Here is a 27,071-nt window from a genome sequence, read left to right on the forward strand (position 1 = left end):
AGAAGTCGGAGATATAACAAGTCCTTAGCAGAGCTCGATAAAGAACTTTCACTATAAAGGATACTTCTTTGTAAAAGCTTTAGCAGAGCTCGATGAAGAACTTCCGCTGTAAAAGCTACCTTCATAATTCTACCACAAGCTTTATAAAAAATCTTCAACTTTGAAAAGTCACAAATCCAATTTCGAATGACCATACCAAATTCTCCCCCGATTTATAATCAAAAACATGATTATAAAGCCTTCAAATGGTCATGAAAATGATCTTGAATGGATAAAAAATTTACTAAGCACCCCCGTGACAAAATGATATACACAGTGAAGTATAAGACCCGAAAAAGTCGTGAAAAAATTGACGTTATCATGAAAAATGACTTTCAGAACCGCCAAGACTTGATGGAGTCACTATTTTGCTGTTCACGAAAAAATATAAGCGTTGAAAAATCCAAAACATTTCACCGGCCCTCAATGTAGTATACTTTTCTGAATATTGGGCAGAAACTGTCACTTGCTAAAAGACAGGGGTTGAAATGGTAATTCTGCATCAATATACCACTGTATTTGTAACAAAAACTGGAAATGGTCCAAAAAAGCCAAACTGTGAAAACAACGGGGACCAAAAGTGTAATCTTTAGTCATCTTCCCCATTTAGATGAGATTGAACGAACACTACATCATACTCCAGTTGATCTGTCAACGATGACTCAAACTAGACGCGAAACCTTGAAATTGGCACATATAAACATCGACTCCAATAGGTTTGCTCCGAGCATAAGCAACCGAAACCAAGTTCGGTCTAGGTTCATTGAACCAAAACCATGTTCGGTCCGAGCACAGGTTCGCTTTCGGTTCATCCTCCATTCGCTCCAACCATTAACAAGCGAACCCAAGTTCGTTGTTCCAGGTTCGGTCCAAGATCATCAGCATTTACCCAAAGGCGAATCCACTCATAGGTTCGATTATTTTCCTCACTCTACATTCGCTCCTAATCAATTGATAACAAACCCGATGCGAATCCATGACAACGAACGTTCGTGAAAAAGGAGTGTGAGCCCAGACTGACGAGCTCCGATTGTTCGTAGGTGGGCAATTCCGATCGTTCTCAGGTGAAACAAACTGAATATCTCAATTTTGACTTTTATGGTTTGACCATACAAAACAATGTCAATTAATTGCGAGACCTGAGTTCTGATTCTGAGTACCAGTCATTACAATACGAATCCTTAAACATCTATTTCGATTGCGAATCCAATTTATTCTGATTGTTCTAAGCACCGATTGGAAGACTCACTTGGCGATGCGAACTTGACTTCAAATAAACTCCGAACACAGTGAATACTAAACTCAGTATCACGATAAGCAATAGAGAATTCGATTGCTATAGCAACACGATTCATTCCGATTAGAAAGCCATCATCGATTCGGAAGACGATAAACAATAAACCTCAAAACTTATATTAATTTTCAGATCAACAATCGCCATGTTCTTCATCAGATCTTCATCTCAAAGAAAATTTCCAGAAAATTTCATCCACAAATTAAATCATAACTAGAGACACGATAAACTATACTCATCCAGTTAGATTTTCATCAAAAATCAACAAAATTTTCATCTACATCAATCGTATTAGAATCGATTACAAGAGTCGATAAGATTAAATTGAGATTCATGATATAATTGAATCACGAAATCGATTTGATAAAGCAAATAAGATTCATAAGCTGGAACAAAAACATTAGATGATCTGGATAGAAAAATCGAGTGATAAAATCGAACAAGAGAATTTTTGAATCTGAAGTTTCATTGAGACCTGATAATGTATGTTCCAAACGATGAATAGTAGCGACAAAAATGGGCTTAAGAACAAAAAGAGACCGGCTAAATAAATATGGATCAAAACAATTAAAACAATAAAATCGATATTAGATCAAGAATTGATCAGATCTAATCAGAACATGAGAAACGAATAAGAATCAGATTGAAGTAATACCAGATGAATAGGACACCTTAAATCATTATGTACAGTAGTAGTAGCTTGTAGAAAGCTTGATTCCAAAGCTCAAAAACACCAAAAATCTTCAATAATTTGTACAGAAAATCATCAAATCAAGAACCGATACTTCAAAAATCAATAGATCTTCAAAGACCCGCTCTGATACCACTTGTTGGGATTAAAAACCCTAATTGAGATTTGATGAACAAGATGCGGAAAATAAGAACAAACACAAAATGTGAAGATTATGTCGAATGATCACTCGATTTATTCAAACATGAGGAATAAATTATACTTTCAGCATAGACTAAAGTATCTAACACTACATAAGAAACCTCACGTGACGACTACATTTTGCCTCACTCTTAACCCTAATAATGAATAATACATGACTATTTATAGGGAAAAGACAAGTCTTGGGCATTTAACCTACACTTCATCAAGGGGCCCATTGCCATCATCCATGGAGTGCTTTGAAACCCTACAATCTCCCCCTCAAAGTATGGAATGGATGACAATGCTTTAACTTCCAAAACAAGCTTCTAGCGAATAAAAAGATCTTGCAACGAGGAATAGATGAAGCAATCCACGAATCTTGATTCTTCAATAGTCTTCAAACATGGACTCTTGGATATATAAATCAAGCACTGAAGTAATGTATTTAAACTTCATTTTCGAATGTAATCCCAAAAAAAATCTTCATGAAAACCAAGCCCGCCATAAAAACCCATTTCAGAACAAAGAAACCGAATCACTTCTTGTCTTTGAAGAGCTCCCCCTCCAAGTCACAATGATGTCACAAATCCAATTTCGAATGACCATACCAAATTCTCCCTGGATTTATAATCAAAAACATGATTATAAAGCCTTCAAATGGTCATGAAAATGATCTTGAATGGATAAAAAAGTTACTAAGCACCCCCGCGACAAAATGATATACACAATGAAGTATAAGACCCGAAAAAGTCGTGAAAAAATTGACGTTATCATGAAAAATGACTTTCCGAACCGCCAAGACTTGATGGAATCATTATTTTGCTATTCATGAAAAAATATGAGCGTTTAAAAATCCAAAACTTTTCACCGGCCCTCAATGTAGTAAACTTTTCTGAATATTGGGCAGAAACTGTCACTTGCTAAAAGACAGGGGTTGAAATGGTAATTCTGCATCAATATACCTCTGTATTTGTAACAAAAACTGGAAATGGTCCAAAAAAGCCAAACTGTGAAAACAACAAGGACCAAAAGTGTAATCATTAGTCATCTTCCCCATTTATATGAGATTGAACGAACACTGCATCATACTCCAGTTGATCTTTCAATGATGACTCAAACTAGACTCGAAACCATGAAATTGGCACATATAAACATCGACTCCAACAGGTTCGCTCTGAGCATAAGCAACCGAAACCAAGTTCGGTCCAGGTTCATTGAACCGAAACCATGTTCGGTCCGAGCACAGGTTCGCTTTCGGTTCATCCTCCGTTTGCTCCAACCATTAACAAGCAAACCCAAGTTCGTTGTTCCAGGTTCGGTCCAAGATCATCAGCATTTACCCAAAGGCAAATCCACTCATAGGTTCGCTTATTGTCCTCACTCTGCATTCGCTCCTAATCAATTGATAACAAACCCGATGCGAATCAATGACAACAAATGTTCGTGAAAAAGGAGTGTAAGCCCAGACTGACGAGCTCCGATTGTTCGTAAGTGGGCAATTCCGATTGTTCTCAGGTGAAACAAACTCAATATCTCAATTTTGACTTTTATGGTTTGACCATACAAAACAATGTCAATTAATTGCGAGACCTGAGTGCTGATTCCGAGTACCAGTTATTACAATACGAATCCTCAAACATCTATTCCGATTGCGAATCCAATTTATTCTGATTGTTCTAAGCACCGATTGGAAGACTCACTTGGCGATGCGAACTTGACTTCAAATAAACTCCGAACACAGTGAATACTAAACTCAGTATCACGATAAGCAACAGAGAATTCGATTGCTATAGCAACATGATTCATTCCGATTAGAAAGCCATCATCGATTCGGAAGACGATAAACAACAAACCTCAAAACTTATATTAATTTTCAGATCAACAATCGCCATGTTCTTCATCAGATCTACATCTCAAAGAAAATTTCCAGAAAATTTCATCCACAAATTAAATCATAACTAGAGACACGATAAACTATACTCATGCAGTTAGATTTTCTTCAAAAATCAACAAAATTTTCATCTACATCAATCGTATTAGAATCGATTACAAGAGTCGATAAGATTAAATTGAGATTCATGATATAATTGAATCACGAAATCGACTTGATAAAGCAAATAAGATTCATAAGCTGGAACAAAAACATTAGATGATCTGGATAGAAAAATCGAGTGATAAAATCGAACAAGAGAATTTTTGAATCTGAAGTTTCATTGAGACCTGATAATGTATGTTCCAAACGATGAATAGTAGCGACAAAAATGGGCTTAAGAACAAAAAGAGATCAGCTGAATAAATATGGATCAAAACAATTAAAACAATAAAATCGATATTAGATCAAGAATTGATCAGATCTAATCAGAACATGAGAAACGAATAAGAATCAGATTGAAGTAATACCAGATGAACAGGACACCTTAAATCATTATGAACACTAGTATTAGCTTGTAGAACCGATACTTCAAAAATCAATAGATCTTCAAAGACCCTCTCTGATACCACTTGTTGGGATTAAAAACCCTAATTGAGATTTGATGAACAAGATGCGGAAAATAAGAGCAAACACACAATATGAAGATTATGTCGAATGATCACTCAATTTATTCAAACATGAGGAATAAATTATACTTTCAGCATAGACTAAAGTATCTAGCACTACATGAGAAACCTTACGTGGCGGCTACATTTTGCCTCACTCTTAACCCTAATAATGAATAATACATGACTATTTACAGGGAAAAGACAAGTCTTGGGCTTTTAACCTACACATCATCAAGGGGCTCATTGCCATCATCCACGGAGTGCTTTGAAACCCTACAACTAAAATATAGTTTTATATTATCCTTTATGTGAGAAGATCACAATTTGAATATAATGGGAAAATATACATGTGTACCACAGTATTATTTGTATTAATCACTAAAGTAATAACTACCTTAAAGCCAATGGTTTAATTAAGGCAAAATGTGATATGATTGTTACCATACTAATTTGACTATAACAAGACGATGAAAGACGTCGGAAGAAATGACATTTGGCACCTATGGACTTGCAAGTCCCACTGTAGCGAACAACAAAGGTGTAGGATAGTCCATCCAGTATAGATCTATATGCAAACTCACGCTCTCCATCCAGGAGATTCTAGTTACAAAACGTGACATAGCAAAATGGTCGATGTGTCTTGAAGTAGTATCTCACATTATGTTATCTCTGAATCTTGTTCTAGTATATTTGTTATAATAATAGTATTCTATGTATAGTATTCTCTGTCTAGTATTCTCTGTTATAGTATGCTCTATCTAGTATTCTCTGTTATAGTATGTACTGTTATAGTATTCTCCGTTATAGTCTGCTCTGTTATAGTATTCTCTGTTATAGTATTTGTATATGATAGTATTCTCCTAAACTATACCTATTATAGTTTACTAGTAAGTTATGTATATGAATAGATGAATGTATACCCTTGCTACCCAAAGGTACTTGAACTAATTGAATAGAACTTTTATGTCTACATATGTATAGATAATATATATATATATATATATATATATATATATATATATATATATATATATAATATTTAGACGACCTTCGGACAACTAACCGATACCCTAAGTCCACATCCAAACAAGGAAAAGGAAATAAAGCGAGCTAGCAGTCCTACGTCCTTTAAACATTATGTATATAACTATACATATATATATATATATATATATATATATATATATATATATACGTGCTTTTGACAGTATATATAAGTTGAAAAGAGGTTTTGTAATACATTTAAAGAGTTTTGAAAAATAAATAAATAATGACTTGATGTCAGTTTATAAAACGATTTAAAAGTAGATTGTTTTGAAACACCGTTTGAAGTAAATGAAATCCTTGTTTGAAACACAGTTATAAATCACATGTGATTGATCTTATAACTAGCATGTTTTCTACTTGTATTCCCCCCTATAAAAGCATTTAAAATCATTTAAAAGATAAGTTCAAGGGGTATGAACTCACCTGTCGTGAGTGATGCGATAGTAGGATTGGTAAAGGATGGTAAGTGTCAAGTGAGGACTTGAACACACACAATGATCCTAGTTAACATATAATAAAACATATATGTATCTAATTAGTCATTTAACAACTAATTATCCAAGTTAAAACACCCTAGGACATGGAAACACTTTGATTCAAGTGTTATAGGTACTAAAGGTTTGCATCTAAGGGTTATATGGCATGACATTGGAGTTTATGGTCTAAGGACCACTCCTTAAGGAGTTTACGACCTAAGGTCACTTCCCCCATGAGTTTACGGTCGTCAAATCATGGTACTAAGTGACATTGTGTGATTTAAGGTTTTATTAGTCAAGGGTAAGCATTCTATGATCAAGTCCAAGCCTTTGGAAGCATTAGGGGCACAATATCACCACATTATAGAGTTTACGGCCTAAGGACCATTTCCTTAGGTGATTACGGCCATAAACTCCTATGGGGACATGTTTTCTTTGATGTTTAAGGTCCTAAACACTTCAATGAAGGATCAAGATTAGCATCCAAGGCTTAGGAAGGGACTAGGGTTCATTTAACCCCATTTAGAAGGGTTTACGACCCAAGAACATCGCTTGGCCGTAAAATCCTTTGATCCTATGTTTCTTGGTGTTTTTCAAGTGTAAACAAGTTCATATTAAGCACACAAGAAGCTAGGGCAAGTGTACTTACAGGATAGAAGCTTGATTGGGTGTTTAAGGTCCAAGAACACTAGTGTGTGTTCTTGGTGTTTTGAAGAACACTTGAAGATCTAAGTGAAAATCAATAATGAATGGTTTAAATGATGTATAAACACTAGGTGATAAGCTATAATAACAAATCAAGTCAAGAAAAACTTACGTTTTCGGAAGATTGGGTGAAGAACGGGATGCTACTTGAGAGAGAATGAGGAGTGTTCTTGAGGGTGGAAGTGAGAAATGAAGGAATTGGGGAGTATACTCATGCCTAAGGCATGTGTTCACGACCATATGATAGTTCACGGCTCAAACTCCCTTTGTTTGGCCGTGAACACCTAACTATGGTGTTGGTTGTTCCATTGCTATCCCAATATTCTAGAAATCACTTCCTTTTATCTGTTCGATTCATGAATAATTTATAAAAATACTCAAACGGACTTTAAACCGGCTAAAATATAGTAGAAAAGTATTTAACTTTTAATTGAAGTTCATGACTTTAGAGTTTGTACGAATGAAAATTCCGGGTTGTCACAATTAGCTTTGATTATATAGGCACTTTTATTTGTCAAGGTATCTCTAATGTCGACATCTGCTTTAACTGATTGGCTAAATGTATTACTATATAGGAAGAAACGAAAGGTAAATCATCACTTGAATCCCTTACAATTTATTTTAAGAAAAGTAAACCTACTACAATTTTTGATAACGAGCAACATTTTTAATTTAGTATTTATGACTTGTGAAGTTGGTTTTAAACTTTTGGTGATTGATTGAACCATTTTCAAGTAGCTGATTTTGGGCGTGAATATGTGGAATGTGTTAAGTACAAGCTTGTAGTAGAAGAGTTGACACTAGTTGATGCATCTTTAAGTGGTGAGGTTGCAAGGCTTAAAGCTCCATGGAGATTGTCAAAAGAGGAATTACTCACAGGTTCCTTAATGTACATGTTTTGTTTTTCTATAGAAAAATATTATGAAATATTAGCAATGTATTTTATTTATTTACTATTAGAATGATTCTTTGTATTTGAAATAATAGTGCAATGAATTATATTTCTTATTTATTGTATTTTATTTTGTATTATGAGACTTATAATGTGTTATTTAATTTGAAACTTACTAAATCTATTGAAATATATAACTTTTAAAACATTTAAATTATGACATGCAAAAAAGTGTGTCATCTTTCTTTATGACATTAGATTTAATGATACCCAATGCGAGTTGTAAATACGTGTCATAAGGTTACGATACGGAAATGCGTGTCGTCTTCCTTTATGAAAGTGTCTTCCTTGATACGCATTGTGTGTCGTCAATGAGCGTCGTAAATGCGTGTCGTGAATGTGCATCATAAATGCGTGTCGTAAATAGACGACGCACAAAAGTGTTTCGTCTTTCGTTGTGACAAGGCCTTCCTTGACACACATTTGTGTGTCGTCTGAGCATTTTACGACATGCATTGTGTTTCGTAAAAGGTTGTTTTTGTAGTAGTGTTTTGAAAAAAAAAGCAAATCAATGAGTGAAAAATGAAATTCAAACTACAATGAATTATAGAACAAGAATTTCCGAATCAAATTGAAAACAAATTGCAATTATAGAAGAGATCTATGAAAAATCAAAAACAAAGAACAATGAACTCGATGAACTTAGCAGAATCCAAAGATTTGATATAGACTAAAAATTTTTCTATCTCTGCACTTTTAGGATCGAATAGATTCTAAAAGAATGAAATATTGTTTTAAATGAAAGTAAAGATTGCATATGACAGTAAATGATATTTTGATTTTATTTAGATATGAAAGCTCAATTACAACTTTGGAAACAAGAACTTGAAAAAAGCATAATCTACCTTCTAACTAACATCCTAATTTATAAGTTGATAAAAGGGAGTCGTTTAGAGAATAACCAATTAAGTTACGACACTTAGGCAGTAACAGACTGCCAAATAACATTTACGCACATGTCACTCTGAAACCTAAGTATTAACAAAACTCTTATACCAAAAATGTTGGATTTGTCATCTAAGCCGATAACTATAATTGGTATGTACTTGACCCGGGAGTAGCATGGTCCATTTGGGTTGCATGACACCGGAACAATTTGTAAGGATGGAATTTTGAGAAGAGGATATTTATGATTTATTAATATATTATAAGTTCTAATATGTTAATATGAAATCATATCATTTAATTAGTATTGATAAAGTATTTATTTGAAATTAATTTTGAGATCAAAATAGACTAATTAAATATAAGGGGATGATTTGGTAAATCATTCATTCTTATGGTGTGGGCCATTGATCCATGACTCTTTAGGTTGGGCTAAACCAATGTGACAAACCATGGATGATCCAAGGAGGTTTAAACCCATGGAGCCTAAGGAATATGGAAGGTCATACACATTAGGATTTACCTGGTGTAACCCTAGTTTTGCCACACTATATAAGAAACCCCTTGGCTCCTAAAATTAGCACCTAAGTAGTCTTTGGAAGAGATATAGCCGAATTTGGTGCAAGACATTCTCTCTCAAGTCCTCTATTGTTGGTGGTGTTGTGTGAAGCATTTGAGGCATCACATTTGGGCTGCTAGGCTCTTAAAGGTCCAAGGAATCAAGCTACAAGAAAAGGTATGTTATCTAACTTGTTTTTTGTTATACAAGTACCGATGTTTTTATGCTAGTTAAGGTAATGCTTTGGAATATCAAGTTACATGTATAATTAAAGAAAAACATAGATCCAAAGCATTTAGGGTTGTATGTGCACCTTAAGGTTGTTAGGATGCTCAAAACCCTTCAGCGGTATCAGAGACTAGGATTGTTTTATGCTATACTTGATGTTTTATTGGTTTTCAAAGTTTAAAAATTGAATTTCTACATTTTGTCCAGTGAACTCGCCGAGACCACTGGGTGACTCACAGAGCCCCTTCAGAAAATGACCAAATTGACGAGTCTAGTTCATGTACTCGCTGAGTTGGTGGTCCAGAGTGCAGATTTTCGAGTTTTGGCCAGAAAGTGGATTAGGATCATTACCCCAAACTGTTTTTTTATACCATGAAATCTGTTTTTAATAAGGTAATGGTCCTGCTTGTCCAATTTAATGGTAATTGTAATAATTTCAAGATTTATGTTAGTTTAGATGATTAGGCTAATTACTTGAAGATTGATGATATGAATTACCTTATGCTTATGAGTTTATTTAGATCATGCATGTTTTATTTGATTATTGTGTTAATTAAATTAATGGACTGAATTGTTTTAATGGACTCCATAACTTGTCCTCAAGATATGGAAAACAAAATGTATTTTCTTTAAAATCATTAAACTCATAAGTGAAGAAAATGAAAAGTTTTGAATAGTGTCAAAACTTGTCCTCAAGTTTTGGAATTTGTAAATTCACACTTATGAACACTTTAATTCCAAACCTTAGAATTTTAAAAGTTTAAAATTCAACCCTTATACTATAATAATATTATAAGTGTAATATATATATATATATATATATATATATATATATATATATATATATATATATATATATATGAGATAAGTTAGTCTTGTCGTTATTATGCCTCATTCACGAAGCCATTCTATAAGGGGGGGGGGGGGGATAAGGTTACTATCTATAAAATGGTAGTTTAATGGGTGTCCACTCTCACCCACTGCTTCCTTGACTAGTGGAGGGTTGTTAGCCGAATGGGTAGGATAGGACATTAATTCTCGTGAAAAGTATAATGAAAATTATAAAGTAACTAAATGTTTTATTAAATTCTCAATCTTAGTTACTTTAGGAAAATGTGAACTTGATGCTAATCCATGAAATTGCACTTTACACCTTGCCAAGTCGTTAATGGAGCATGTGTGGTTAACTGGCACATTAACTTGGACTAGCAAGGGTGGCAAAGGGTAGCTTGATGTTTTTCATAGTTCGGTGGAGTATGTGTGGTTAACTGGCTCATCGATTAGGTGATAAATGACATCGGGTGTACCAAGTTAATTTGCATGGTTATCCACACCTTGATTGTGATCCTTGGTATCCCAATCACAAACCTGAAAGGCATAATCGAGATTTAAACATGCCATTGAATAGTTCAATGAATCTCAAAGGAATCTTGGTAATTTAATCCAATTAAAACTTAATAATCTAATTCTTTTTTCATGGTGGAAATTGGTAAATCGTCATTTACCTACCTTCAAATATTTTGCAAGTTGGATTACGACATCCCTTTTCCAATTTGTAAAATATTGTGTTGGGTCCTAGCCTTAATATTTCATTTGGGTGTAATATTAAGGACTTTTATCTAATCTAAACTTTTTCTTTCCTTCTTTTCATATGTTTTCCAACACTACTTCTGACTTAAACCCTGCTAGCTCATTCTCTCTCATGAATTTGTGTGGGAGAGTCATCTTTGATGGTTCTAACTTCAGTGACTGGACTAGGAACATCAGGATGGTCACTCGCTATGAGGACAAGGAATATGTCCTAGACAAGGAGCTTAAGGAAATCGATTAGTCTTCTGCTACAACTAAGGACGTTATTGAGTTTAGGACTCATGAGAAGGATGCCTCCAAGGTGTCTTGTATCATGTTGGGTACCATGAAAGTTGAACTCCAAAAGTCCTATGAGGACTTCTACGTATTTGAGATGCACCAGGACCTGATGGAAAGAAACCATCAAAGTGCTAGTTAAGAGAGGTATGAAATTATCTCTTCCATGATAACAACTAAGATTAAGGATGGTGAACCCATCACGACCCACTTGCAGAAAATGCAAAGTTTTGTGGACCGTTTGCTAAAAATGAATATGAACTTTGATGAGGAGTTGGCTATAGATATCATTCTACACTCATTACCTCCATGTTATGATAAGTTCCACATGACCTGTCATATGAATAAGGAGGAGGTCACACTTAGCAAACTTCAAGGGATTTTGAGGACTGCTGAAAGTTGTCTCAAAGGTAAACCGGTTGGTACTACTCCTACCACCGTCCCTGTTCTGGAAATTAGACAAGGGAAGGGGAAGAAGAGGAAGGCTCCCTCAAAGAGCCGCAAGGGAAAGTCTCTTGATGGATCCTCTTCAAGTGGGACCAAGGTTTGTTCTACTGCTTCCTCTACCATTCCTAAGCAAGCAGAGTGTTTCTTTTGTCATGAGAAAGGGAACTCAAAGTGAAGCTGCCCCAAATACTTGCAAGATGTTAAAGATGGGAAGATTAAGGCCACCGATGCATGTATTTATACTATTCTGTCTAATAACTCATCACATTCTTGTTCTTGGGTCCTTGATATAGGTTGTGGATTTCATATTTGTTCTGATGTGCAGGGCCAAAAAAGAAGTAAGGACGTGGAGCATGGGAAGATAAACTTGATCATGGGGAATAGTGTGACAACCCTATATTTTTCCAAAAGCAGTGTAACGCTCAATAGTCAAAAACAACAAAAACTATTTGGAATCAACTAAATTAACCTCAAAAATAAAGTGTTCAAATATCTAAGTTGGGATGCATCAAATATTAGATACCGTGCCAAGGTTTCCAAAAATATAAAGAACGTTCAAAACCGGGTTATATTGAAGAAATTATAATCAATCGTATATTTACGACACACCGTTAAAACACTATTTAACGTAAAAAGTGAAATTTCAATAAAATGCATTTTAGCCTTAAGGATCTGAACAAAAGTTGTAGAGTTTGTTAAACTGTAAACGTACATAAAAAGATCGCCCAAATTGGACCTCGTATGAAGAAGTTACTATTTTTTTCTAAGTTTCGTAACAGTAGTAGAGGGCTAAAAACTCGAATTGAAGATCGAGTGTTTGTTAGCTATTGCCACCTAAACGAAAGTTGAAGGTCTCCACAATAGGAGTAAAATGATAAAAAGACAAACGAAAACCGACGTCGAATAAAGAAACTATGGATTTTTAACGGACTTTAGCAGTCCTGGCCTATTAAAAATATATCATAAAAAAATTAACTCAAAACTAGCCGACAGAGTCTAAATGAAAGTTGTAGAGCATAATCTCACCTACGCGTGGATATAAAGAACGCGAAAAACGGAGCCCGTATGCGAAAGTTACGGAATTTAGAAGATGGGAGACTGGAGTACGCCCCGCGTAATCCCAGATTACGCCTAGCGTACTAGACCCAGAGTCGAGTCCCATCGGCTGCAACTCGATGCTTAGCTAGACCGGAGTCGTAAACCGTGATGCATTTTTACGCCCCGCGTCACCTAAGTACGCCCCGCGTACCGCGTACGCCCAGCGTACTCCGGTGGTACGCCCCACGTACGCGATCCTCTAGCACTATAAATAGAGGGTTTGAGCTACGAGTCTTTGCACACTTTATCAAACTCCCAGTCACCCTCTCATACTTTCAAGCTCCAGAAGCTGTCTCGACGCCCTCGGTTTTCGTACCCGAGCCCCCGACGAAAGATCTACGCTACTGAGATCCCCGAAGAGCCCGAAGGCGCAACTTTCCGCGGTCGAAGTTCTGCTCAACTCTAGCCTCTCTCTCTTCAAACCAAACGAGTGAGTTCATACCCCTACCTTTCAATTCTTTTAATGTTTTAGGGGGGAAATACAAGTACATTACGAGTCAAAGTATCATTTTATAAACGTAAATGTAATATCTATCTGATAGATATCGATAAAAATATCTTTATGTTAAAGGGCTATTATATCACCAAGTTATTTTTACTAAATGGTAACACACTTTCTGAGAAACTATAATGAGTATAGTTAGCAAGTATAACATACATTTTTACATATACATCTTGAAAAACGAAATACTTTCAAATGATGTAAAGTCTTTCTTATCGTAAGTCTATTTATACCAAGCAATGTGAGATATTCAAACTTCAACGTACTCTTATGTATGCATTTCAAGTCCTGTATTATATACCATAATCTCTTAGAGGGAGAGCGTGATACTTGTGTATAGATCTATACGGGATTGACAACCCCGCACCTAAACTATTAGCTATAGTTAGACCGGCAGGTCTGGGGTGACAAATGTCATAACACTGCAACACCTGAAGAATGTTGTTACAGGCAGTCAGTGTCAATAGTATGGTTATAAAACTCACATAAAAGTATAAAAACAAATTTGATTTACGAGATTAATATATGCATTCAGTTTTTCCACGTTATTTTTAGCAACAAAGTTTATCATTATTATTCAAGTATGAAACACATTAACGCACTCCAATTCTGGGAAGTTTTCAAACCATTTATAGAAAATATTGGATTTTCTGAAAACCTCGTTCATCGATTTACTACCAAAAGGACATACTTTTCAATGCAAAACACTTATGAACTCACCAAATTAATTGTTGACACTTTTTCGAAACCACTTGTATTTCTCAGGGAATCAGTAATACGTGTAACTACCAGCTTTTGAAGAAGGAACGCTAAGGACGTTATTATTAAACATTTATATCATCATATTGTAATATTCTTTTGCTAATATCTATAACGCAACAATATACATTTTCATTATATATATGATGGTTGTGTTACTTTCTTTACAATATTCAATTGTTGTGATACTACGTGAAGTCATCCACCCTCGAATGTTTCCGCCATTCTGGTTTGGGGGTGTGACAGATTGGTATCAGAGCATTGTTTATAGTGAACTAAGTATATCGAACCACATAAGATATACAAACTATAAATGCAAAAGGGACCAAAAACCCTCTGACAAAACGTTTTCATGAACAATATATTTTCTTTTAAAAATATACATCTTTACTCGCATGTATTAGTCTCGTATCATGACAAGTTTTCTAAAAAGTATTAAGGCAAGTTGTGACACTACGATTGGGCCTCGGGGTATGTAATCAGGTTGAGAATAAATATAGCCTGATCAACTATATTTATCCTAGATTTGACCAACGTACGTCGAGGAATGGTCATAGTGGACAACAAGCCAAAAACTTACCAAATACAAATTATTTTAGATTCGCCAATTTGAAATACTATAGGAGTATTATTAAAAATAATTGTACAATGAAACATTTGCACTCCGTAAGGAGATAGTTAAACGTAGGAAGTCGTTAAATAGAAATTTCTTTTCTTATAAAATTCTCATACCTCTATCCTAGTACAGACAAATGGCCGGATTCCATTTACCGAGAGATCCCTACTACCCAAACCAAGGCAACGACGGTTGGATAGAAGAAGACCCGGAGGAAGACCCAGAGGAAATCGAAGAAGAGGTCGAGGAAGAACTCGAAGAGGAAGTCGAAGAAGAATTCAAAGTCGAGGTCGGAGAGGAATTCGAAGTCGACGAGGAGGTCGAGGAAATTACTAGTGGAACAGACTCCGAGCCGGAAGTAATCGACCCTCCCATCCCTCATCCTCCCAAAATCAGACCATATCAACCGGGACCCATTCCCATGTCGGGAAGCCACCTCTACTACTGGAGCCGCCAGCAAGGTGTACGCCCTCCTTTCGGCATGTGTCGAGATTTTTACAATGTCAGTGGGGGAGGCTCAGCTGATCGAGCACTTCCTGTTATTGTGGGCGCTATAGCTACCCAGAACTACCAGGCGGACAAGCAAGCAGCCAGAGTTCGCGAGGTTAATGCTGCTACTCAGGGTAACGCCGCAGACATCCGCCATCTGGAAGGACTACATGAGAATACCCAAATCTACACAGGGACGCTTCAGAATCAAATAATAACGACACTAGCAGAAATAAGAGAGATGAAGGAACAACAAGCAGATCTCGAGAGGCGCCTGATGGGAGTCAAACAGTCGGATGTCGAATCTAGCTCCAAACGTGCAACACGCCGCAAGTAGAGCTTGCTCAAACCCCAAGAATTTTGTTATAAAATAGGACTTCGGATAAAAGTTTTTCCCTTATTTCCTTTTGTATCTGTAATCAGAGACCTCTAGGTAGGTCAAATTTTCCAAACAAGAAGCATAATGTAACACACCTCAGGTGTGACCTATATATATGAATATGAAGTACTTCTTTGTATACCTCTCGGAACTTATGGGATTAACTAAAATTACTATGCCTACCTTGAAACCATAAACTAAAGTCAAAACAAATTACAAGATACAACTAACACACGATTGTCAAAACATTAGAAACTTATAGTATTCATTCTTATTTTCTCTACCAGAACATGCCTCCTCGTAGATCAACACGTAGAAACTCAACTTCAACACCACCTCCACCACCTCCTCCAATTATGGATGCTGTTATGTTCCAAACTGCTGTAACCGCTGCTGTAACCGCAGCAATGGCTCAAATGAGCAACAATGGGTCGGGAGGAGGAACAAACGGCTTTACAAATGGCCAAGGTCAAGGCCGTTCAGGAGTATGCACTTACAAAGACTTCACCAACGGAAAACCTATTCCTTTTTATGGGACTGGGGGAGTATTGGCTCTATCACAATGGATAGAGAAAACGGAAGTTGTATTCGAAATTTGCGCATGCCCTAAAGAAAGCAAAGTAAAGTTTGCTGCTTTTACTTTCTCTGAACGCGCCCTGACATGGTGGAACGGCCACGTCAAGACACTAGCCCTAGTGGTGGCAAACTTCATGGGTTGGGAAAACTTGAAACGAATGCTCCTTCGAGAATACTGCCCAAGAGGCGAGATTCAGAAGCTTGAACAGGAACTGTGGGGCCTTTCGATGGTAGGCTCGGACATCGCAGCTTACACCAACAGGTTCAGTGATTTAATAACACTTTGCCCAGGAATGTTGATCCTGGAAAGCCAAAAGGTCGAGAGATACATCTGGGGACTATCACCCCAACTTCGAGGAAGTGTGTTAGCTTCCAAACCCATGACCTTCGACAACGCCAAGGAACTGGCGCAATCTCGCATTGATCATGGTGTCTGTCAAGGAGTCACGACTATCATGGCTAAACCAACCAAAGGGAACAGCAACAACGAGATGAATGCCAACAACAACAGCAAGAAGAAATTCTGGAACAAGAGAAAGGGGCAAACTTCGCAAGAACCTTCAAAGAAACAAATGGTTGCGGTTCATGCTGCTACTACTCCCACCACAACTCCTGCTACCCCTGCGCCAACAAAACCATATGCGGGGAACCTGCCCAAGTGCAGCAAATGCAACTACCATCACCACGGTAATTGCCGCGAGATGCACTGTAAGAACTGCGACAAGAAAGGGCACACAGCCTGTTTCTGTAAGGAACCAGCGCGACGAGTCACTCAAGTTCGTGGTACTGGGATAAGCCAGGTATGTTATGGGTGTGGAGAAACTGGGCACTTTAAAAGGGACTGCCCCAAGACAAGGAACGTTGGCGGTGTTGGGAGAGTGCTGGCAATAGGCCAAAATGAAGCAATAGCCGACCCAACGGTGGTTACGCGTACGTTTCTCCTCAACAACATTTATGCATGCATACTCTTTGACTGCGGTGCGGAGACAAGTTTTGTGAGTCATAAATTCAAACACTTACTTAATCAAAGACCCAAACCACTCAATAAAATATTCACTGTAGAAATGGCTAACGATAAAACGGAAAGCACAAGCGATATGTACGTAGGGTGCACATTAAATTTAAACAAACACTTATTTCAAATCGACCTAATGCCCATTTCGATAAGAAGTTTCGATGTCATCATCGGTATGGACTGGTTGAGCCTTCACCATGCCGATATACTTTGTCACGAAAGGGCCGCTCGCCTCAATCTGCCAAACGGCGAAACCCTTGTCATTTATGGTGATAAACCTAGTTCAAATTTACAAATCATCTCATGTGTTAAGTCACAAAAATATCTTCGTAAGGAATACCATGCCTTTCTAGCCCACGTAGTGGACCAGAAACAAGAACCAAAGAACATTAAAGACATTCCGGAAGTCTGCAACTTCCCAGATATTTTCCCAGAAGATCTTCCAGGAATTCCACCAGAGCGCCAAGTTGAGTTTAGAATCGACTTAATCCCCGGAGCTACCCCAGTAGCAAAGTCGCCTTACCATTTAGCCCCAGCCGAGATGCAGGAACTGTCCAGTCAATTAAACGAACTGCTGAGCAAGGGATACATCAGACCGAGCTTCTCACCATGGGGAGCACCAGTCCTATTCGTGAAAAAGAAGGACGGATCCTTTCGCATGTGCATCGATTATAGGGAGCTGAACAAACTCACTATCAAGAACCGATATCCCCTACCGCACATAGACGATCTGTTCGACCAACTGCAGGGAGCAAGCTACTTCTCAAAGACCGATCTAAGATCTGGTTATCACCAACTACGAGTGCTGGAAGGAGACATCCCCAAAAAGGCTTTCCGAACACGTTATGGTCACTACGAGTTTGTAGTAATGCCCTTCGGATTGACAAATGCTCCAGCGGTGTTTATGGACTTGATGAACCGAGTATGTCATCCCTTCCTGGATAAATTCGTGATCGTGTTCATAGATGATATACTCATCTATTCTAGAAGCCAAGAAGAACACAGCCAACACCTCCACCAAGTTTTGGAAACGTTGAGGGTAGAGAAGCTTTACGCAAAATTTTCCAAGTGCGAATTTTGGATTCGGAAAGTGGATTTCCTAGGACATGTAGTAAGCAAGGAGGAGATACACGTGGATCCTTCTAAGATCAAGGCAATAGAAAGTTGGACGACACCAAGGACCCCTACAGAAATCTGGCAATTTTTGGGACTCGCCGGGTATTACCGAAGGTTCATACAGAACTTTTCCAAGATTGCCAAACCACTTACCACCCTAACTCAGAAGAGTGTGACCTTCGACTGGGGAGAAAAACAAGACGCCGCGTTTCAAACCCTAAAGCGAGCCTTATGTAGTGCGCCCATCCTAACCTTGCCAGAAGGATCGGAGGACTTCGTGGTTTATTGCGATGCATCAAACCAAGGACTTGGGTGTGTCCTGATGCAACGAGGGAAGTGAAGGGTTTTTCGCATTCTAACACTTCCTAAGTGTACATGCAACCCTAATAACCTTGGATCTATGTTTGTCTAATTATCATGCAAAGTTGAATTCCAAGGTTATATTCCTATATAGCATACATGGGGAACAATTTTAACTTGAATCATAGATAGAATAACTTACCTTGTTGTTGCTTGTGTTCCTTGAAACCTTGTGAGCCTAGCACCCCAAGTGTGATGCCTCAAATGCTTCACACAACACCAAATGCTCTTGGAAAGACTCTTGAGATAACACACACTTCTCAAAATCGGCCAAGCCCTCTAGTTTCTTAGTGTTCAACTTGTGCTGCCAATTTTGTGGAGAATGGGACTCTTATATAGTGTTGGCACATCTAGGGTTACACCATGTAAACCCTAATGTGTCATGACTCTTCATTTCCATGACCCATGGGTTTGTAACTCCCATGGAGCATCCATGGAGCATCCTATGGGTAGAACCCAACTTGATAATCCATGGAGCCTCTTAGCCCACTATACAAGATATGAACCCATATATTTAATTAGTTATCCTTTGATCACTTAATTAATTCTAAACTAATTCTTTGATCAACTAATCAAATAATATTATTAATATATTAGAAATTATAATATATTAATAATCTCCAAGTGTTATTTCTCTCATTTAGTCTATCCAATTGCATGGTGCCATGCAACCCAAATGGACCATGCCGGGTCGGGTCAAGTACAAGCCCGAAATAGTTATGGACTTAGACACCTTATCCAACAGTCTCCCACTTGGATAAGTCTAATAACTATATCTCTAGTACTTCAGGAACCGACCGGCAATCGTAGCTCTTTCAAGGTCTCTCGGAACTGAGAAGATGATGATACGCCATTTAAGATAAGTGATCATATAATCCTCTGTTCTAGATATCAGCCGGACAAATACATGGAACACGTCTTGCTTATTGTCCAGCATTTGTTTCCCGATTTCCGATTTGTTTGACATAGAACTTAATTGAACACATCAACTTAGTTCTGACCGGGCCCGGTACATGGGTCAAAACAAAATCATCAAGGGGCCCAGATATCAGCTTCTAATCCAAGAAGGAACAGATAAACTTCGACTCATATGTTTGTTCTACCACTCATTGAATTACACACAATAGTACGTTTTATAACATCGAGTTACCAATGCAGTTTCGTACAGTCAATGCATAACCAACTTGTAAGTAACAAATCATATCTCTAGGTTTGAAGACTTATATGATATTACCGTCTCACGATCACTCGAGATAGAATTCCATGAAGTGATTCCAGTGAGCGTGGGTTGAATCCAATGCTCAGAACTTATGAGCACTCATGATTGTTGTAGCCTTGTCCAAGACCTCTACAACCAAACATGACAGTCTTGATTCATATCTACTTCCAACATATGACCGACTGTGGAGGTTTGAATAATATGTTATACCGAACAAAATTATTCTGGAAGTCAAAACATGCAAAAAGAAATATAGTAAACGATTGACAAGAGATAGCAACACTTTACTCATAAATAAAACATGTTTTATTCATCATCTAATGTCAATTACACTTTACAAATTTCGAGATTATCTAACTACTAAATCTAATATCATCCTTCAGCCCTATGCTCCGAGCATGCTGAAGATGCTTAACCCGAGCCAATCCCTTTGTGAGGGGATCTGCCGGATTCTCATCTGATGATACCCTCTTTGCCACGAGGTGTCCTTCTTCGATCCGATGTCTAATGAAATGGTATTTTCTGTCGATGTGTCTGGATCTCCCATGATCCCTTGGTTCCTTGGCTAAGGCAACAGCACTTTCATTATCACAGAAAATCTCCATTGGCTCTTTAATAGCTGGTACAACTCCAAGGTCTCCAATGAAGTTCTTCAGCCATATCGCCTCCTTTGCTGCTTCACTAGCTGCAATATACTCTGATTCACAAGTAGAATCTGCCACTGTCTCTTGCTTGGAACTCTTCCAAGAAATTGCTCCTCCGTTTAGGGTAAAGACCCAGCCCGACTGAGAGCGGAAATTATCCCTATCAGTCTGGAAGCTAGCATCACTATACCCTACAACTCTCAAGTCACCACTCCCACCGAGGGTAAGAACCCAGTCCTTAGTCCTCCGCAGGTACTTGAGGATATTCTTTACCGCAATCCAGTGTGCCTTGCCAGGGTTCGCCTGATATCTGCTAACCATGCTCAAGGCAAAAGCTACATCAGGTCGAGTACACGTCATAGCATACATGATCGATCCTACAGCCGAAGCATAAGGTGTTCGACTCATTTCTGCTATCTCCGCCTCAGTGCTAGGGCTTTGTGTCTTACTCAATCTGGTGTTACTCTGGATGGGTAACTCTCCTTTCTTGGAGTCCTGCATGCTGAATCTCTTCAGCACCTTATCCAAGTAGGTACTCTGACTAAGTCCAATTAGTCTTTTACTCCGATCTCTCAAGATTCTTATCCCTAGAATATAGGCAGCTTCACCAAGGTCCTTCATAGCGAAACACTTCCCAAGCCAGGACTTTACTTCCTGTAGGGTTGGAATGTCGTTTCCTATGAGTAGTATGTCATCCACATACAATACCAAAAAGCTAACTATACTCCCACTAGCCTTGACATACACACAAGATTCATCTTCACTCCTAGAAAAGCCAAATTCCTTGACCTTTTCATCAAAGCAAAGATTCCATCTGCGAGGTGCTTGCTTCAATCCATAAATGGATTTCTCAAGCTTACACACTCTATTAGGGTACTCGTTGCTGACAAAACCCTCTGGCTGACTCATGTAAACATCTTCAGCCAACTTTCCATTAAGGAAAGCGGTTTTGACATCCATCTGCCATATTTCATAGTCATGAAATGCAGCTATGGCTAACAGAACCCGAATAGACTTAATCTTGGCTACCGGAGAAAAGGTCTCATCATAATCCACTCCAGGAATTTGAGAGAAGCCCTTTGCAACCAGTCTAGCCTTATAAGTGTGTACTTTACCATCCATGTCGGTCTTCTTCTTGAAGACCCATTTGCACCCTACTGTCTTACGACCTGGTACATTTTCAACCAAGTTCCAAACTTGATTGTCATACATGGATTGTATCTCGCTATCCATAGCCTCTTTCCATTTAGCAGACTCGGGGCCTGCCATGGCTTCCTCGTAGCTGTTAGGGTCATCTTGACTTACTAGTGTCTCATCACTAATAAGTGTCTCACCTTCTGCAGTAATATGGAATCCATAGTAATGCTCAGGTGCACTCCTAACTCTCGTGGAACGTCTCAGAGGTACAGATTTGTCAATTGGCTCAACAGGAGTTTCCTCCTCAGGTTGAGGGCTAGAGTTTGAAGTTCCTTCACCGCTTGATTCTCGAATTTCTTCAAGATCAATTTGTCTCCCACTGTCTCCTTGGCTTATAAATTCTCTCTCTCGAAAGACTCCTCTTCTTGCTACAAAGACCACATTGTCACTAGGTCTGTAGAAGAGGTAACCAAAGGATCGCTGTGGGTAACCGATGAAAATACACCTCTCACTTCGAGATTCGAGCTTATCATGAGTCTCGCGTCTCACGAAAGCCTCGCAACCCCAAATCTTGATGTGGTCTAATTTAGGTACTTTACCAGTCCACATCTCGTGAGGAGTTTTGGCAACTTTCTTTGTAGGGACTAGATTAAGAATATGGGCGGCAGTCTCTAAGGCATACCCCCAGAACGAGATTGGTAGCGTAGCTCGACTCATCATGGAACGAACCATATCTAGCAAGGTTCGATTACGCCTCTCAGCCACACCATTCAACTGTGGTGTCCTGGGAGGTGTCAATTGTGAGACTATCCCACATTCCCTTAGATAGTCGAGGAACTCTGAACTAAGATACTCACCACCACGATCGGATTGAAGCATCTTAATGTTCCTGCCCAATTGATTCTCGACTTCCTGTTTAAATTCCTTAAACCTCTCGAAAGTCTCTGACTTATGCTTGATCAAGTAGACATATCCATATCTACTATAATCATCAGTAAAAGTCAAATAATAACGATTAGCATCCCTTGTGGCATGTTTGAATGGTCCACACCCATCCGTGTGTATAAGGTCCAACAAACCTTCACCCCTCTCACACGAACCTGTGAAGGGTGACTTTGTCATTTTTCCAAGTAAGCATGATTCGCAACTATCATTTGACTTTAGGTCAAACGACTCCAAGACTCCATCCTTTTGGAGTTGGCCTATGCGTTTCTTGCTTATATGTCCAAGACGACAATGCCATAAGGATGCTTTATCCATGTTATTATTAGTAGAATCAATACACAAAACATTATTTCCTAAGTTATCAACAACAGATACAGCTTCATACACACCATCACAAGGTAATGCTTTAAAATAAAGAATATTATTAAAGAAAGCATCAATAGAACCAACTTCATTATTAAATGAAAAGGTAAACCCTTGTTTGTACAAAGCATGAAAGGAAATAATATTTCTTGCCATTCCTGGCGAATAACAACACTTATTCAAATCTAAACTAAACCCACTACTTAGCGATAAAGTATAAACTCCAATCTTGGTAACAGGTATAGCTTTCCTATTCCCCATGATCAAGTTTATCCTTCCTTGCTCCACATCCTCACTTCTTCTTAGTCCCTGCAAGTCACAACAAATATGAATACCACAACCGGTATCAAGGAACCAAGAATTAGAATGGGGTGAGTTATTAGAAATGATAGTGTAAATACCTGCATGGTTGGGTTTAACTTTCCCATCCTTCACATCTTGCTGGTATTTTGGGCAGTTCCGCTTCCAATGAGCTTTTTCATGGCAATAGAAGCATTCAGCCTCTTTTGGGTCAGAAGAAGGAGTAATGAAACCTTTCTTGGTTCCACTTGAAGAAGAGCCATCAAGGGTCCGAGCCTTGGTACCCTTAGAAGAGCTCTTTCTCTTCCTCCCTCGACTTTTCCCGATTGCCAAAACCGGAGTAGAGTTTTGAGTAGGAGTGATAGCAACCGACTTCCCCTTAAGACCTGATTCTGCGGTCTTGAGAAGTCCCTGAAGTTTGCTGAGGGTGACTTCTTCCTTGTTCATGTGATATGTCATGCGGAATTGATCATAGCACGATGGTAAGGAATGCAAAATAATATCTATTGCAAGATCCTCCGGGAAGTTCACATTAAGCTTCAGCAAACGATCCACATACCTTTGCATTTTCTGCATGTGGCTCGTGACGGATTCCCCGTCCTTCATCATGGTTGTTATCATGGAGCAGATGATTTCATACCTCTCTTGTCTTGCACTTTGATGGTATCTTTCCATCAAATCTTGGTGCATGTCATAAGGGTAGAAATCCTCATAAGACTTTTGGAGTTCTGCTGTCATCGTGGCCATCATGATGCAAGCTACTTTCGTAGCATCCCTTTCATGTGCCCGAAATTCAGCGATCTCCTGAGGAGTTGCAGTGGACTCATTAATCTCCTTAAGCTCCTTGTCAAGGACATATTCTTTGTCCTCGTAGCGGGTAATCATCCTGATGTTTCTGATCCACTCATTGAAGTTGGATCCATCAAAGGTGACTTTCCCACACAAGTTCATAAGGGTAAAGGAGCCATTAGGATTAGAGCCAGAAGCATTGTTGAAAGACATCTGAAGGAAAGAGGACAAGATTAGTTTAGATATAAGAGAGTCCTTAATAAAACACCCAAATGTAGTATTAAGGCTAGGATCCAATCACAATATAATATAACTTAGAAGAGGTATGCCGTAATCTAAGCTATATCATATTTGAAAGGTAGGTGAATGACGATTCACCAATTTCCACCACGAAAACCGCAATATTTTAGTATTAGGTTTTGAATGGTTCTTAGAAATTCCTAGATTCTTTGAGATTCAATGAACTTTTCAAAGGCATGTTTCAATCTCGAGTGTGCCCTCCAAGTTTTGTGACTGGGATACCGAGGATCACAAAACGAGGTGTGAAGTAACCATGCAAATCACTTAGTACCCTTAAAGTTTATCACTCAATCGATGTGCCGGTTAACCACACACGCTCCATCGATACTATAATAAACCCTAAGTCACCCTTTACCTACCTTGTTAAGTCCAAGTTAGTGTGCCGGTTAACCACACACGCTCCACCAACGACTTAATCAAAGTGTAAAGTGTAATTTCATGGAATAGCACCTTATTCACATTTTTCCTAAAGTAACTAAGATTGGGAATTTAATAAAACATTTAGTTACTTTATAATATTCATCATACTTTGAATGAGAATTAATAAGTCCTTGTCTTACCCGTTCGGCTAACGACCCTCCACCGATCAAGCAAGCGGTGGGTGAGAGTGGACACCCATTAAGTCACCATTTTATAGGCAACAACCTTATACCCACCTTATAGACCGGCTTCGTGAATGAGGCGTACTAGCGGTAAGACGACTTTGCTCTTATACATATATATATAATTATTAAATCATAATAATATAAGTATAAGGGTTGAATTTTAACTTTTAAAATTCTAGGGGTTGGAACTAAAGTTTTAACTTAACTTTACTTGTTCCAAAACTTGAGGGCAAGTTTTGTAAACTTTCAAAACTTTTCATTTCTTGTAACTTATGAGTTTATTAGAGTAATAAAATGAGGACTTTTCATTTTTCCTAACTCTTGTGTTCTTTTAATGGTTTTTAACCCAAGAGACTTTTGGTTTTCCATAACTTGAGGACAAGTTATGGACTCCATTAAAACACATTATGATCATGAATTAATCTACCACATAGGTTACAAATAATTCCTATGATCATCTAAACATCATAAGAACAAGAATATGAATATGAACACTTTCAAGAATCAAAATCACATTTAATCTTTGTAATTTTGATAACTTGTTGTTGTAAATGAGTTAGAAAAGACATTACACCTTCTAAAATAAGTTTTCAAGTACCAAAACATTTTAGGGTAATGATTCTAATCCATTTCCAGCAACTCAAGTCGAAATTCAGCACTCTGTCGACCCTACTCGCCGAGTGCATAAACCTACTCGCCGAGTAGGTTGAAGATACACATGAACTCGACGAGTCCTCCCCATGGACTCGCCGAGTCCATCAGTCAGACAGCAGAATTTTCGACTTTCTTCAACTTTTAAGCACAAATAACAAACAAACAAGCCTAGGCTCTGATACCACTGAAGGGTTTTGAGCATTCTAACACTTCCTAAGTGTACATGCAACCCTAATAACCTTGGATCTATGTTTGTCTAATTATCATGCAAAGTTGAATTCCAAGGTTATATTCCTATCTAGCATACATGGGGAACAATTTTAACTTGAATCATAGATAGAATAACTTACCTTGTTGTTGCTTGTGTTCCTTGAAACCTTGTGAGCCTAGCACCCCAAGTGTGATGCCTCAAATGCTTCACACAACACCAAATGCTCTTGGAAAGACTCTTGAGATAACACACACTTCTCAAAATCGGCCAAGCCCTCTAGTTTCTTAGTGTTCAACTTGTGCTGCCAATTTTGTGGAGAATGGGACTCTTATATAGTGTTGGCACATCTAGGGTTACACCATGTAAACCCTAATGTGTCATGACTCTTCATTTCCATGACCCATGGGTTTGTAACTCCCATGGAGCATCCATGGAGCATCCTATGGGTAGAACCCAACTTGATAATCCATGGAGCCTCTTAGCCCACTATACAAGATATGAACCCATATATTTATTAGTTATCCTTTGATCACTTAATTAATTCTAAACTAATTCTTTGATCAACTAATCAAATAATATTATTAATATATTAGAACTTATAATATATTAATAATCTCCAAGTGTTATTTCTCTCATTTAGTCTATCCAATTGCATGGTGCCATGCAACCCAAATGGACCATGCCGGGTCGGGTCAAGTACAAGCCCGTAATAGTTATGGACTTAGACACCTTCTCCAACAGGAAGGTCATCGCCTACGCCTCAAGGCAACTAAAGACGCACAAAGTGAACTATACAACGCACGATCTTGAGCTAGGAGCAGTCATCTTCGCTCTAAAGATATGGAGACACTATCTCTGCGGCATGAAATGTACGATCTTCACCGACCATAAAAGCCTCCAACATATCCTCAACCAGAAAGAACTCAACATGAGACAAAGACGGTGGGTAGAACTACTAAATGATTATGAATGCGAGATTCGATATCATCCCGGAAAGCCTAACATGGTGGCCGATGCACTCAGCCGGAAGGAATACTCGGGCCGCAGAGTGAAGTCTTTAACCATGACAATCCATTCACAC

Source organism: Lactuca serriola, chromosome 4 (assembly GCF_051521515.1).
Source record: "Lactuca serriola cultivar US96UC23 chromosome 4, Lser_US96UC23_V15, whole genome shotgun sequence".
In the NCBI taxonomy this organism is placed as follows: domain Eukaryota; kingdom Viridiplantae; phylum Streptophyta; class Magnoliopsida; order Asterales; family Asteraceae; genus Lactuca; species Lactuca serriola.